Source organism: Bos indicus, chromosome 1, assembly GCF_029378745.1.
Source record: "Bos indicus isolate NIAB-ARS_2022 breed Sahiwal x Tharparkar chromosome 1, NIAB-ARS_B.indTharparkar_mat_pri_1.0, whole genome shotgun sequence".
Taxonomy (NCBI): domain Eukaryota; kingdom Metazoa; phylum Chordata; class Mammalia; order Artiodactyla; family Bovidae; genus Bos; species Bos indicus.
Window position 1 is genome coordinate 111,618,522 of NC_091760.1, and position 15,608 is coordinate 111,634,129.

Here is a 15,608-nt window from a genome sequence, read left to right on the forward strand (position 1 = left end):
TTTAATGTCACCAGATAAACCTACCTCCTGCTTCACAGAGAACATAAAAGAAATGAACTGTAAACCCCTCCACTTCCTGCTACCTAATTTGCCAAACTACCCATAGCAGATGGGACTGGGGTCTTGCCCATTTTCTTCTGGGCTTCCAGCTGCTTCCGGTATTTGAATGGCCTACCTTAGGTGGGTGTGCACTCCACACTGGTACCAAGTTAAGGGAACACAAACTAAGACAACACCCATCCTTTCCTCCCTCTTCCTGTCCCTGTGGAAGAGGGTCCCTTCATCTTTCCAAGCCTGTTTCTTGCAGGCCCATCCCTGGCTCCTTCTCAGGGCCCCCACTCCACTGATTACATCTCTCATTGCTGCATCTTATCTTTGCTTGAATTCTACTTTGTTTCATTAATTTACACCCACATTTCACTTCTTTTTTCTTCATATTTGTCTGATTTTTATTTTCCCATTAAAATTTTTTCCATTTATCTCTGTTATTTTCCTTAAAGAAGGTATCTAGGAAAATTTTTTACCCAATCTTTGAAACTTAGTACCCTTACACCTATGTTAGTTCTTTTCTTCAGATACTTTATTTTATACTTAAAAAAACAAACAAACAAAACACTTCCTTATACATTTTCTTCACCAGTTTTTGCTAATTTGGTCAAGCCTCATCTACTTCACAGCCCCCCTAGGTATTCTACACAGGCTCTGTAGAAGCCCACAGTGATGAACTGGGCTCACAGTTAGTGGGCAATTAACTGACTGTTACAGTTAATCTTCTGTAAAAGTGAGAATATCTGAGTCATTTGCAGCTTGCGTCCTTGCCTATATTCCCAAGCCTCTCTAAATTCCTGTCTGCAGTGTAACCACAGCAACTAGAATGGGCTTCTTACGATGCATCTGGCCAAACAACACCTTGAAATATTTCAGTGACTTCTCAACACAAAACAAATAAATTCCAAGCTTCATGGCATGGTTTCCAATATTTTTCATAATCTTCCCAAAGTCATCTCTCATCACGTTCTCTCCCTAGTTCTTTCTCCAGGCCATGCTGGTTTAGACTCCAAGGCTTCTCTTCCTGAAATTTATCAATTCATGTAGAAAATACTTGGTTTTCAGTCACTAAGTTGTGTGCTACTTTTTGCAACCCCATGGACTGCAGCAAGCCAGGCTTCCCTATTCTTCACTATCTCCTGGACTTGAGCTCCGTAATTTTTCAGACGGTGGGGTCAAGGAGGCAAATACATAATAATAATGGTTTCTCCTTCCTGGAGCTCTCAGTCAGTGGGGAAGACAGAAAAATACCACATTCTGGTAAGAGGGGTTCTGGTGAGAACTTACAGGAAGCCTCTAGCTAGATGTGGATGGTCAGGAAAGCAATCATCCAGCCTAGATCTGAGAGAAGGGATGAGTGGATTTTTTTTTTTTTTAAAGGAATGCCTGTGGCTTTTTTTTTCTCTTATTCACCTGATAGGTTCCTATTCATCCTTCAACATCCAACTACCCCTATCAGCACCTTCTCCATTCCCCATAAGAAGTCACTTCATCATAGGTGTCGTTTTGGTGTCTTCTACCACAGAGTGTAAGAGAGAGTCTTATACTCTTTCTCTGTCTTTCTACCTCTGTCATTGCTAGACGGCTCTTCTCCTTATTTTCTCTTTGACCTGGCTCTATTCTACCCTAACTCATCCTCTCATACTTGGCTCAGATATCTCTTTCTCCAGGGAGCCTTCCATGATCTCCTCTTAGGCAGCCCTCATATGAGTTAACACAGACCTTCATATTTCTCTCAGAGCACTGGTCACACTGTGATTCATTCATTCATTCTATAAATAAGTATATATGAGCATCATAAATGAGTACTTTCTCTGATCTAAGCATGTATTCTGAGCTGATAATCCAGCAGGAAATAAGTCAGACTAAAAAAAGCTATTACCAGCAAGTATAAATTCACGGTGTCCTCTGGGGACACAGCCCAAGGAGCTCATCCTGCCTGGGAATCAGGTCGTTGCTCCTCCCCCACTCCCTGCAGTGTGAGGGCAGCCATTGGTGCTCTGGTGTATTTCTTGTTTCCCCAGCATGGTGTCTGGCACCTCTCATACAGTCCTTGGACACACACATGAAGGACAGGAGCGCAGATCCCATGCTTTCCAGGGATGATGGAATCAGCTGCAGTTTCTGCCCTCTAAGAGCTCAGGCTGAGACACGGGTGACATCTGAGGCAGCCCATCCATCAGCAGGACCTGGGCAGCCAGCCAGCCCTCCCAGAAAGGTGCTGGAAGGGAAGGCGACTGGAATGGTGTGACAGGTGACAAAGTCGGGCAGAGGATCACTTCCATAAATGAGTCTCAGGGTCAGTCTTGCCTCCTCTCTTCAGCCAGCAGCACTTCAAGTATCACTGCTGAGTGATACTTGAAGCAGGTCGGCTGAGTTGGGCTAGTTTCTGCTCAGAATGGAGGCAAAGGAAAGGGTGGCTAGAGCAGAGGGCAGAGAAATGGGAAGTGAGACAGAGTCAGAGACTAAGAAGAAACTTGTTTCCAGTAAAAATTGCAAGTAGACCCAAGCCAGGACTTTTCATCTCCGGTTTCCTTCTCTTCAACCTGAAGAAACCCCCATGGTTAGACTGTCAGCTCTACTGCAGCTACTGCTCATTACTTCAGGCATTTTCTGTAATTGAATGCTGGGGAGCTTCTTCCTCCTCTCATTTTAATTAGTTGTCAGATGTAAAGTGAGCGTTGATGGCATTTTCTGTTGCGCCCTCCCGGAGGTCCTCCTTTGCATAGTGTCATCTCTCAGGTATTAGGATGAAGTTTTTATTTGTAAATGAGGTCTCACTGATCCTTCAACACGATAGGGAAGTATTAAAAAGGCAAAGCTAGGTATTGTATTTACCCTGCCAAGAAAAGTTTTGTCCATTGGGCAAACAGAGGTGGCGGAAGGTAACCCAGCAGAGCTGACCCAGCAGACTGAGCATACCTCAAGTTGCTGGGAGAATTCTGATTTTCAACCTTGGCTACCAACAACATAGAAAAAGCTCAGATAAGCTAAAATAAGTGCGGGGAGGAATTTTAGGATCCAAAGGTCTCTTTTCTTAAGAGCAGAGGAACTCAGAGCACTTTAAGCAAGAGCCCGTTAGATTTCCTTTAGGAATCTCATTCTGTGGTTGGGGGTGGATTTAAACTCTTCCCCTGCTTCAGGGGTGATTCTTGATTGCCGGCAGTTCTTCAATGACTGATTCAGAGGTAGATACATAAGCTAGTCAGAGCCAGTGGGATATGACACTTGGAGTGTGTGCAGCCATCTTGTCACTCTGAGGGCAGTCTGAGAATGGAACCGACCTTCAGCCTGCAGAACTCACAATCTGATCCCTGGATCAAGTCTTTTGGGCTCACTGTCCCTGTGAGCCTAAAAATTTCTGGTTTTGGCTAAGCTGACGGTTTTGCTTTGCTTTGAGCTGGGTTTTCCATTCACTTTCTCGAGAAGGCTCCTGACTAATTTACATGCAATAGTTCTAAAAAGAACTGAGATTTTATTCCTAACTTCATCCAGCTGAGGCCTCTGAGGCCTCTAAGGCTTATATACAAATCTCCACACATTTCCCCTCAGTGTGCTGATCCACAGCAGCCCGCACCTCAGGCGTTAATGCTGCCGTCCCCGTGATCCTGCCTCAATGAATCCAAGCACCCCAGAAGCACAGCCCCACCTGCACAGAGGACAGCACCCCAACCGATTCCCTCGTTTTTTAGCCTCATATTAGAGTAGCTCAGGTGCATGTTTGACTGAAATTGAAACTTTCATTTGGGTTCTTACATTGCAAAGAGTATAGGAGGGACTTCCCTTGCGGTCCAGTGGTTAAGACTTTGTCCTTCCAGTACAGGGGGTGTGGGTTCTATCCCTAGTTAGAGAACTAAGATCCCATATGCTGTGCAGCACTGCTAGAAAAAAAATTTTTTTAAAAAGAGTATAGGTTCCATGTGTATGCTTTTATATATGATAATTGTCTTTCTCTTTCTGATTTACTTCACTTTGTATAATAGGCTCTAGTTTCATCCTCCTCATTAGAACTGACTCAAATGTGTTCCTTTTTATAGCTGAGCAATATTCCATTGTGTATATGTACCACAACTTCCTTATCTGTTCATCAGGAATGAGGGGACACATGTATGCCTATGGCTGATTCATGTTGATGTACAGCAAAAACCACCACAATATTGTAAAGTAATTATCCTCCAATTAAAATTTTTAAAAAGTATAAGAAAATAATCTTACAAATGTACTCTTTATAAATGTAGACTGTACGGGGAAAACTCTGGGTGAATAATGTGAACAGGTGGGCATGTACACAACTGTGTTTCTTGAAGACAGGAGCTATAGCAGGACTTCATGAGGTCTCTAGGGCTGCATGTATGGGAGGGAAAGTCATTCAGGGCATCCACACAAAAACAAAATGTTTGCATTCAGCTGCCTTCTCACTTTGAAGTCTTTTGATCACCTGGTCATGGACCACGGATTCTGACCCCCATTCTGACTGTGGAGCTTTGACGCATCTCTGTCTGCCTACTCTGGAGAGTGATGTGAGGAGTTGTTTAGGCTCTGAAATTTTCTAGTTCTAAAGTAGAGTAAAGGCACTATCCCCCAGCTGCCACCCTGGAGTCACAGTGAACTTAATTGTTGCTCATATCACGACTGTTAGAGCTGGCAGAGGCCTTACATGCCTGGCTCAGCTGCTCTCTTTTCAAGGAAGAGAGATGTGGAGATGGCACTCACTATGAGCATGTGGAGACTGGAGGCAGGTGAAGTGGTGGCTGGTGGAGGGGCCAGGGGCAGGAAATGAGGGCTCTGTCATCTCTATCACTGACCTTGAACAAGACATTTCCCCTCTTCCTGATTCTTTCTCATCTGTAAAGTGGGTGATGAATGCAAAAACTAATTCTCCCTCTCACAGCTGTGAGGCCATGTTTACAAATTGTCATCAGTTTCAACAAAGTGCCCATATCTGAGTCTGGAGAAAACGTAGCCTCCCCTAGTATCTGATGGCTTTGCAATTACTTGTTTCATTTTTGGATCAGAGGTTAACAAATGAGGGCTATTCATCCTTTTACAACTGCACTGAGGGAGATGAGGGTGTATGTGTGTGTGCGTGTGTGTGAACTTAGGGTTGTGGAGACTCTTCTCCTTTCTCTTCTCCAGTTCCTCCCTGAACCTAACGCTGACAGTGTGTGGAGCATCAGGCTGCCCATCTGTCACCCCAGCTGTGTCTCAGCTCCTGACACCCTCTATGAGGGAAGCAATAGCACATGAATGGCAGCCCCTGGTAATTCAGAAGGCGACCAACTTGTTAACAATTCTGAAGAAGGATTTTATCTATCAAAGTAGAAAACCTAAAAGAAATATTCTAAAATGCTTTTTAAAAAAATATAAATGCCTCTCCATTTTTAATGTGTATACACCATGGCATTTATTCAAGGTAGACATTCCAGGAGAAGTGACAAGCCTAAAATTCACTTGTTTTATATTTAATATTCATGCATCATTTAAATTCTGTGGGTATCATGGTCTTAAGATAGTTCACTCTGTGTTATGCAGAAAAATTGGTAAACTCTCTGACAGAAGAAATTGCCCTTTAAATTGGCTTCTCGTTTCTTGGAGGCACTTTATAAATACTTAATGTTGTTGCTGTTATGTTATTATAATATGAGAAGTGGCTAGTTTATATTGGCCTTAACAGCAAGAATGAAAATCATGAAGGGTGTCACAAAAATTATATCACCCACGTTAAACATTTCATCTCATGTTTTCCTAGTGGTCAAAATACTTAGTGCACTGAGAGCATCCCTAGGGCAGAGGGAGACAGCTAGGAGCACATTCTGCACATAGTGACACATTAAGAAGAAGCCCACATGGCTTGGGCTTAATATTCACTGCTTTGGCTCTGGAAGGTTCCCTTAGTTGGGGCAGGGCACCAAGTAGATGGGCCCAGGTGTCAGGTGCTAAGTGGAAGGGGAGGTGAGCTCGACCTGCCTACGCCAGGAGCCTCCCCAGGACATAGGCTCCAGAGAACCCCAAGGCCAGCACTGGGCTGGGCAGGTTTTCCTCTTGGCGACTGCAGTTCAGGTGGAGAGGCCTCAGCCAGCTCCGAGGCCTGGGCCTGAGTACAGCAGCCAGCTGGGCAGATAGAAAGTGTAGCCACCGCCTGGTTCAGCAGTCACCAGTCCATGCATGTCACTATCGCCTTCTATCTGGTGAGGACAACGAGTTCCGATCCTACAACTGCCTCAGAATCGTCGGAACAGTCTTTTAAAAACACCTGTGCCTTGGGAGACTCTTAATCAAAAGGTCTGGGTGGAGATTGGTTATCTGCATTGTAAAAAGCACCGCAGGTAATTCTGCTGTGCAGCCAGAGTTAAGAAGACACACCTCCTGAGAGACTCAGTGTCTCCAAGATGTCAAATATTTCACTTATAACTCTGTCCCTTCAAGGATGAAGCGTGAAAGGGCTGTCTGAATAAACACAGAACAGGATGATCATGGACTCAGTTTGCTCTGCCTGGGAATTAACGGCCTTGAGGTTTGTAGAAATCAGGGCCCTGAAGGCATAGGTGTTCCTTCTTTTCTTCACTGTTTAGATCCAGGCCCAGCCCAGTCTGGCAGGAATGCATAAAATGCCTCCTGACCAGGGAACAGCCCAGGAGGATTCCTTAGAGGATGATGGTATCCTGCATGAAGTTCCAAATGTGCTCAGCTGAAAACTGAGCAAGTGATCACATACCCCCCATCTGTGCTCTTCCCACCTTCCCATAACCTTGATCACTTCCTAGAAATACCTGACTATTTGCCTTGCCACAAGCACCTGGGTGATATTTTTACAAAACTAGCAAAATGCTTTTATTAGTTAGAGTTCTCCAGAGAAATAGAATCTTATAATTTCTTATAAAATTCCTTGCTATATATCTTTTTATATGTAATATTTGTATATTTTATATATAATTATAATATATAATGGGTTTCCTTGGTGGCTCAGATGGTAAAGAATCTGTCTGCAATGCAGGACATCCAGGTTTGATCCCTGGGTTGGGAAGATCCCCTGGAGAAAGGAATGGCTACCCACTCCAGTATTCTTGCCTGGTGAATTCCATGGACAGAGGATCCTGGTGAACTATAGTCCAGGGAGTCACAAAGATTTGGACAAGACTAAGTGAGACCAGTCCTGGGTGTTCATTGGAAGGACTGATGTTGAGGCTGAAACTCCAATACTTTGGCCACCTCATGCGAAGAGTTGACTCATTGGAAAAGACTCTGATGCTGGGAGGCAATGGGGGCAGGAGGAGAAGGGGACGACAGAGGATGAGATGGCTGGATGGCATCATTGACTCGATGTACATGAGTTTGGGTGAACTCTGGGAGTTGGTGATAGACAGGGAGGCGTGGTGTACTGTGGTTCATGGGGTCGCAAAGAGTTGGACACAACTGAGTGACTGAAATGAACTGAACTGAAGCGACTAGCACATATAATATATAATAAAATATAGAAGTATATTTTTATATATAGAAATTATATATGCACACACACACACATATATATACATACCATATATATATACATACATACACACATAGAGATTGATTTCTTATAAGGAATTGGGTCCCAGTTTCGAAGGCTGGGAAGTCCCAAGATCTGTCACCTGCAGCTCAAGACCCATGATATCCCATGTATAGTTTCAGGACAAGTCTGAAGGCCTGAGGATCAAAAGAGCTGATGGTGTAAATTCTAGTTCAAAAGCTGCAGTACCCAAGACAAGACAATGTTTCATTTTTGAGTTCAAAGGCCAGAAAAATCTGGTGTTCCAGCTTGAAGCAGTCAGGCTGGAGGAGTCCCCCTCTTGTTCAAGGGGACTCAGCCTTTTTGTTGTATTTAAGCCTTCAGCTAACTGAGGGAGAGCCACCCATCTATATTAGGGAGGCAATCTGCTTTATGTAGTCTACAAATTCAAATATTCATCACATCCAAAATCATCCTCATGACACACCCAGAATAATGTTTGACCAATCCAGGTACCCTGTGGCCCAGGCAAGTTGACAAATAAAATTAACCATCACACGCCTTTTCTCTTGCCAGCCTCTTAAGTGGATAGAGGCATATATATCTCAGAGTGAGTGGCACAGGATGAAGTCTGCCCCTTTCCAGCACCTGTTAGGAACAGCTGCCCACTGTGGGGTACGACCTCTTGTGGCATGAATCAGAAGGACTTCCTGCTCCTAATGTGTGTGGGCAGATGCCCTTTCTATCTGCAGGAGTGAGGGCTCTGAGCCCCAACCCAATCTGGACTCGTGTCACTATGCATACAGTAGATCCCCTGGTCCCTGGCATGTGTTGGGTTTCTCTCTATGCCCTCTCCCCACCCCCCAGCTCCACTTGGCCTTCTTTGTTTCTGTGTTGATACGCTGCTGGAGAAAGCCAAAGACCTGGGCTGGCTGGACCCCAGCAGTTCATCATCTCTGCCTTTCTCTGGATCTTCACTATTACCCACTGTGCCTTTTGTCATTCCTTAGCAACTGACCCACTTACCCAGTCTTCTATTCAATAACTATTTTTGAGCATCTACTACTTGCCAGATACCATGATCTGTTAACAGGGATGTAGAAAAAAAAAAACAAACAGAGGTGATCTCTGCTCTCAGGGAGCATACAGCCTGAGAGACTCCAAGAGGCAGGTGTCCTAAACCTGCCTAAATACCTCAGTCCTCTGTATTTGCAGGTGACTTCAGTGACAACCATGGGTTCACCCCGTTAGAAGCTCCTGGGTCTTTACTGTTGTTGGCACTCTCTCCAGCATTCCCTGTGCCCCCTGGATAGCTGAAGCTGATGCTGGCAGGCTCTTGGGTCACCTCTAGCCAATGGTGCTCCTGCTTCTCCTCTTCCTTTTTCTTACTGCTCCCTCCTACATTTCCTCCTGCTGAGATTTCAGCCTGTCCTCCCACATGCCCAATCCGGAACTCTGTTCATGGAGACCTCTCATTCTGAACCCAAGGTCACTAAGTCCTGTTTATTCTTCCTCCTAAAAAAAAAAAAAAGTCACCTTCTTTCTGTCCATCTTTATTAGCACTGCCTCATCATCTGCCCCCAGGCTCAACTCTTTCCCCCTCTAATCTAGCTTTCACACCGTTTCCAGAAAACAATTCAAATACATCTTATCATGTCCTACTCCTGATTCAAGTTTTTCAATGGCTTTTCACAAGCTGGAGCAGGGCTTTAGCACACTTTTTTTTTTTTTTTTTCTTTTGGAAGAAGCATGCTGTTTTTCCTTCAAAATGTAATATGAAGCACTAAAAAGAAATGAGCTATCAAACCATAAAAAGACATGGAAGAAACTTAAATGCATATTACTAAGTAAAAGAAGCCAATATGAAAAGACTGCATACTATAGGATGTGCATACTACATGAAACTCTGGAAAATGCAAAGCTATGGAAAAAGTAAAAGGGTCAGTGGATGCCAGGAGTTAGAGGTCAGAAGAAAATAGGCAGAGCACAGAGGATTTTAAGGGCAGCGAACTACTTTGTATAATACTATGATGGCGAATATCTATTATGACATTTGTCCAAACCCACAGAATGTAAAACACCAAAGTTATACATATAAGTGTAGTCTTTGGGAGATAACAGTATGTCAATGTAATAATACATTTACGATATATATGAATAATACAGTCGGTATATAATAATAATACATTCATTACAGTAAGACTGTAATGAATGTACTACTTTGATGTGGGATGTTGATAGTGGGGGAAGCTGTGTGTATATGATGTAAGGGGAAATTTCTGTACTTTCTGCTCAGTTTTGCTGTGAACCTACTCCTGTTCTAAAAAACAAAGTCATTTACGACATACTACATTAAAATTTTTTAATTTAAAGTACTACATTTAAATTTACCTTTAAAATCTTATATTCATATTCACATTTAGAAAAGTAGAGCTACTTTGCTGAAGTGGTGGCAATGGAAGGAGGAGGGCAGGGAAATGTGTCTCCTGTCTGTACCTCATCTCTCAGATGTTCCCCGAGACCTTGGGGCTGAAGGACTTGGAGGAACCCCAGAGACCTGGAGGACTAGAGCTCAATGCCTTAGTGAGGCAAATGATGGCCTTCCTAATCAGGCCTAGCTTTCTTTCCAGGCTCAGCTCTTCCCCAATACCTTGCCTTCCCAATGTTCTACACAGACTCTAGTATTCCTCCATTATCTCCCACTCCATGGGTCTCCCTCCAGGCCATTGCTCACATTGCTCTTTCTGTCTTTCATCCTTCCCCCCTTTTCTCTACTTGATGACCCCCTTCAAGTCTCAGCTTGAACAGCACCTCCCCTGTGGAGCTGCTCCAGATTCCCCAGGAGACCTTCTTCATGCTTGGTTCATCCTGTACCCTCTATTATGGCATCCGTCCAATGCACTGTCTGTTTTTGCATGCCTGACTCCAATTACACTATGAGCAATTTGAGAGCAGTTTTCATCTTGATAGCCTTGCTGTTTTCATCTTGATAACCTCTGTAGCTAGCATGATACCTGGTTTCCTGAATGTTTGCTGAAAATGAACGAGTGGAAGAATGAATGAATACATAAATTTTCCTCTTTCTCTCTCAGAAGATGATCCCACTTCCCACTAGACTGAGATGATGCTCAATCACTCTTTGGCGGCTTTTCTACATTCCCATCAATTTCTTTGATTTTGGGTCAGTGTATTTACAAACCAATCTAGCCACAGCAGCTCACAGCTGGGTCTCCACTTGACTCCCACCTCCTATTCTTTTGTTGACAGAGCTGTGTTCCTTTAGCTGTATCTTCAGTTCATCCTTGAGTTATTTCACCTTTCTGCTTCCATTTGCATATGCTCTTGGTTTAGCAAAAGGAAGCTTGGTAGGAAGAGAAATTCCCAGCCTGTCCTTCTCCAAAGTACTTCAGTAAAAGACATCTGTAATCCTATGATTGCTTGGAATATTTAATACTTAATTTTCAAAGCCTCAGTTCAACACATGTTATAACTGAGCTGATATCCCAAGTCCACAACAGTAAATCCAGCTCCACCTGGATTTGACAGCTGAGGTATGCAGAGCCTGAAAAATTATCTAAAGTTGGTGCATTATTCCTTCCTATGAATTTTTTGTCTCCTATGTTTTACAGAAGTAGGTAGCTCAGAAAAGTTCTCAAAGGATACTTATTCAAGCCTTGTTTACCTGTTTTTATTGAAGCCAGTCAATTCCATGAACTTTTCTTGTTTCCTCCTATTTTTTCATGCCATGTCTTATCACAAGTGTTCAAGCTCTTAGAAAAAAACCCTAAAGCTCAAATCAGGACTTGCTCCTGAATCAGGTCTGTTTCAAAATTCACCAAAATACCTACAGCTCATACACAGTTTTAAAAAACTAGTCTGCCCCCTGGAGACTCACTTACATGTGGCACTTCATAGGTACCTGAAATTTTTATAGTCTTAAGGGCTTTTGGTTGAGTTTTCTAGGTACTTTTGATGAAATATTTTCCATTATAGATATTGATTCTATGAGACAATTGTCTAAGACTGTTCACTGTATTTCTCTTTTTTTTTTTTAAACTCTTTTTGTGTTGGGGTATAGCTGATTAACAATGTTGTGATCATTTCAGGTGAACAGCGAAGGGACTCAGGTATACATATACATGTATCCAATCTCCCCTAAACGCCCCTCTCATGCAGGCTGCCACATAACATGAAGCAGAGTTCCATGTGCTGTATGGTTATCCATTTTAAATATAGTAGTATGTGCATGTCCATCCCAAGCTCTCTAACTATCCCTTCCCCCCCATCCTTCCTGCCTCTGGCAACCATAAATTCATTCTCTAAGTCTGGATTGTTCACTACATTTCTTAATCCATATTTTCTTAAATTGCTATAGTCCTTAACTTCTTTGAGTAATAAGTAGTGAATAGCTATTTATCATTTGTTGCTGTTGTTGCTGTTATTGTTTAGTTGCTAAGTCATGTCTGTTAACCAGTCTCAAAAAAAGGTTAGAATATCCCTGGTAATGAATCTACAGGGTCTTTCTAATACAAGTAAACATTAACAAAATAAGAGCCATTAACTGAGCAAAAGTCAAATTGCCTTAGTCTTATAGTGAACAAAGACCACCTTCACTTCCCAAACCACATTATAATAATTTAAGGAGAATCAGAAAAACTCAGGCATCATTAGCCTTCAATATTTTTGCTATACTGTGAAAGGGGGCAGAATCAGTTGCCACTATCTTTTATTCATTCACTATCATTGCTTCATCCAGCCTCCACACTCACAAAATTCAAGAAACCTTCCTCCCAGTTCCTCCTACCAACCCGCATTGCCTTTTTCATACTGTTCATGGGGTTCTCAAGGCAAGAATACTGAAGTGGTTTGCCATTCCCTTCTCCAGTGGACCACATTTTGTCAGAACTCTCTGCCATGACCCGTCCATCTTGGGTGGCCCTACACGGCATGGCTCATAGTTTCATTGAGCTAAACAAAGCTGTGGTCCATGTGATCAGTTTGGTTAGTTTACTGTCATTGTGGTTTTCATTCTGTCTGCCCGATGGATAGGATAAGAGGCTTATGGAAGCTTCCTGTTGGGAGAAACTGATTGAGGGGGAAACTGGGTCTTGTTCTGATGGGCGGGGCCATGTTCAGTAAATCTATAATCCAGTTTTCTCTTGATGGGTGGGGCTGTGTTCCCCTCCTGTTGCTTGACCTGAGGTCAAACTATAGTGGAGGCAATGAAGATAATCTCCTCAGAAAAAAAGTTATGACCAACCTAGACAGCATATTAAAAAGCAGAGACATTACTTCGCCAACAAAGGTCCATCTAGTCAAAGCTATGGTTTTTCCAGTAGTCATGTATGGATGTGAGAGGTGGACTATAAAGAAAGCTAAGCGCTGAAGAATTGATGCTTTTGAACTGTGGTGTTGGACAAAACTCTTGAGAGTCTCTTGGACTGCAAGGAGACCCAACCAGTCCATCCTAAAGAAAATCAGTCCTGAATGTTCATTGGAAGGACTGATGCTGAAGCTGAAACTCCAATACTTTGGCCACCTGATGTGAACAACCAACTCATTGGAAAAACCCCGATGCTGGGAAAGATTGAAGGCAGGAGGACAAGGAGACAATAGAGGACAAGATGGTTGGATGGCATCACCAATGCAATGGACATGAGTTTGAGTAGCCTCCGGGAGTTGGTGATGGACAGGGAAGCCTGGCGTGCTGCAGTCCATGGGGTTGCAAAGAGTTGGACATGACTGTGCTACTGAACTGAACTGAATGAAACCCACTTTGAATCTCACATCATCAGTCCCCCCGTGTTACTTACTCATCCCTAGTCAGTCCTTCTCATAGGAAAAGTTTAGCTCTGGTTCACCGTCACTCTCTCCCATATTAGTTTTGCCATACATTTTAGTGATTTCAGTGACCCCAAAGGTAATCAATCCTTCCCTACACCTTTGTCTTTCAGCTTCTTGACCTCTTCTGGTCTACTTATCTTGCATTCAGCACAACCTCAGTCACTCTTTCCCAAGGGACATGCTTTAGACTTTAACAAGGGCAGGACCCCCCATAATCTCAATTTCAAGAATCTTTCTTTCCAACTACCACTTTTTTTTTTCACTAAGAGATTTAGTTGTATTTTTATTACTCTTTATTTATTTATTTAATTTAATTAATTTATTATTATTATTTTACTTTACAGTATTGTATTGGTTTTGTCATACAGTGACATGAATCTGCCACAGGTGTACATCTGTTCCCCATCCTGAACCCCCCTCCCACCTCCCTCCCCGTACCACTTTCTATTCTTCTGTTCTACTGTCTCTAGGGATCTTACTCCAACAATCCCTTGGTCCTCTGGATGTACAGTTCACTGACCCTTCCCACTTTTCACTGTCCTTCTGTCTCCTCCTTTTCCTGGCTTTAGTCCTCAATTTCCTACCTGCTCAGCTTCAACCCCAAAGTCCACCATTACAATCACCCCTTTGCATAAACCCTCAGCATCATTGCCTCTCTTTTTTATCTTATGCCCTTGTAAAACCCCACCTGGACTTGCATGGCTGAACACGACTGGAAGAAAAACACCCATCCATGGAGATGGTCTCTTCAAATTTATTAGCACAAATCTCAAGCAGATCCTTAATGCTGTCTAGCCACTCTGATGCATTACCTTGGTCCATTCACTCTTCTTTTTCTGCTGCTGCTGCTAAGTCACTTCAGTCGTGTCCGACTCTGTGCAACCCCATAGATGGCTGCCCACCAGGCTCCCCCGTCCCTGGGATTCTCCAGGCAAGAACACTGGAGTGGGTTTCCATTTCCTTTTCCAATGCATGAAAGTGAAAAGTGAAAGTGAAGTTGCTCAGACGTGTCCGACTTTGTGCGACCCCATGGACTGCAGCCCACCAGGCTCCTCTGTCCATGGGATTTTCCAGGCAAGAGTAGTGGAGTGGGTTGCCATTGCCTTCTCCGATTCCCTCTTCTACTCTCCTAGAAGTTCTCTCTCTCCTCAAACTTTCAACACCACTCTTCCATCCTCGCTAATAGCTGATATGACCTTGCTTCTGATTTCACTGAGAATACAGAAGCAGTAGAAAACAACTTCTACAAGATACTGCTTCTGTCACCCTGTCAACCCACCTACCAGCCTCAAAGCCCAAGTACTCTGCCTTCTTTCATGTTACTCTCCTCTTGTGTCTTCCAGAAGCCATTCCAGGTATTTTTTTCTCTAGTTATCTTAACCATTGTTTTCCCTTCTCAAATGAATTTCTCCATCAGCATATGCATGTGCTGTCATTTCTTCCATGTGTTAGGGCACCCCCTCTGACCACACCTACCTGTCCAGCTTCCATTCCATTTTCTGCTTCTCTTTATAGAAATAGTCATCAAAAGAGCAGCTGCCAGTCCTTTATAAGCTCTCTTGAACATATTCCAGTCATGTGTCAGTGAACCCCTCACTCCTTCAAAATGGATCTTTTCAAAGTCATTAGTGACTTGCATGTAGCTAAACTGAATGATCAATTCTTGACCCTCATCTTGCTTGACTCATGAGCAGCATTGACAGAGGTTGTCTCTATCCCCCTTGAAATGTTGGATTCTAGGATTCCCTATTCTCCTGGTTTTCCTCATCTGTTTTTTTGAAAACAAAAACAAAAACCCACTGCTTGTTTTCAATGTTCTTTGTTGGTTCTTCCTCATTTTCTCAACTTAATGGACTTCCCAGGTCACAGACCATGTTCTTCTGTTTTCTGTTCTATTTATACTCACTCCTTTAATGTTCTTATCCAGTGTCATGGCTTATATAATATATGCATGTTGATGACTCCTACAGCATTCTACATCCAGCTCAGATCTCACTTCTAGACTCAAGATTCATATATCCTTTTGCCTATATACATATACGTCTTTTCTTGGATGTCTAATAGGTATCTTAAACTTAATATGTCCCAAATCAATCAGCTCCCTCCTCTCCTAAGTCTCTCTTCCTTCATTCTTCCACATCTCACTTACTGGCAATTCCATCTTTTCTGTTGCTCAGGCAAAAAACCTTAGAGTCATCTTTGACTCTTCTCTTGCAACCGAAATAGAATC

General features: G+C 43.1%; 1 protein-coding gene across 2 annotated transcripts in view; it reads right to left on the minus strand.

Annotated features, from left to right (window-relative positions):
• The window catches only part of KCNAB1 (potassium voltage-gated channel subfamily A regulatory beta subunit 1), a 443,860-nt gene that overhangs the window by 111,823 nt on the left and 316,429 nt on the right, over nucleotides 1–15,608 (minus strand). The window lies entirely within an intron of this gene.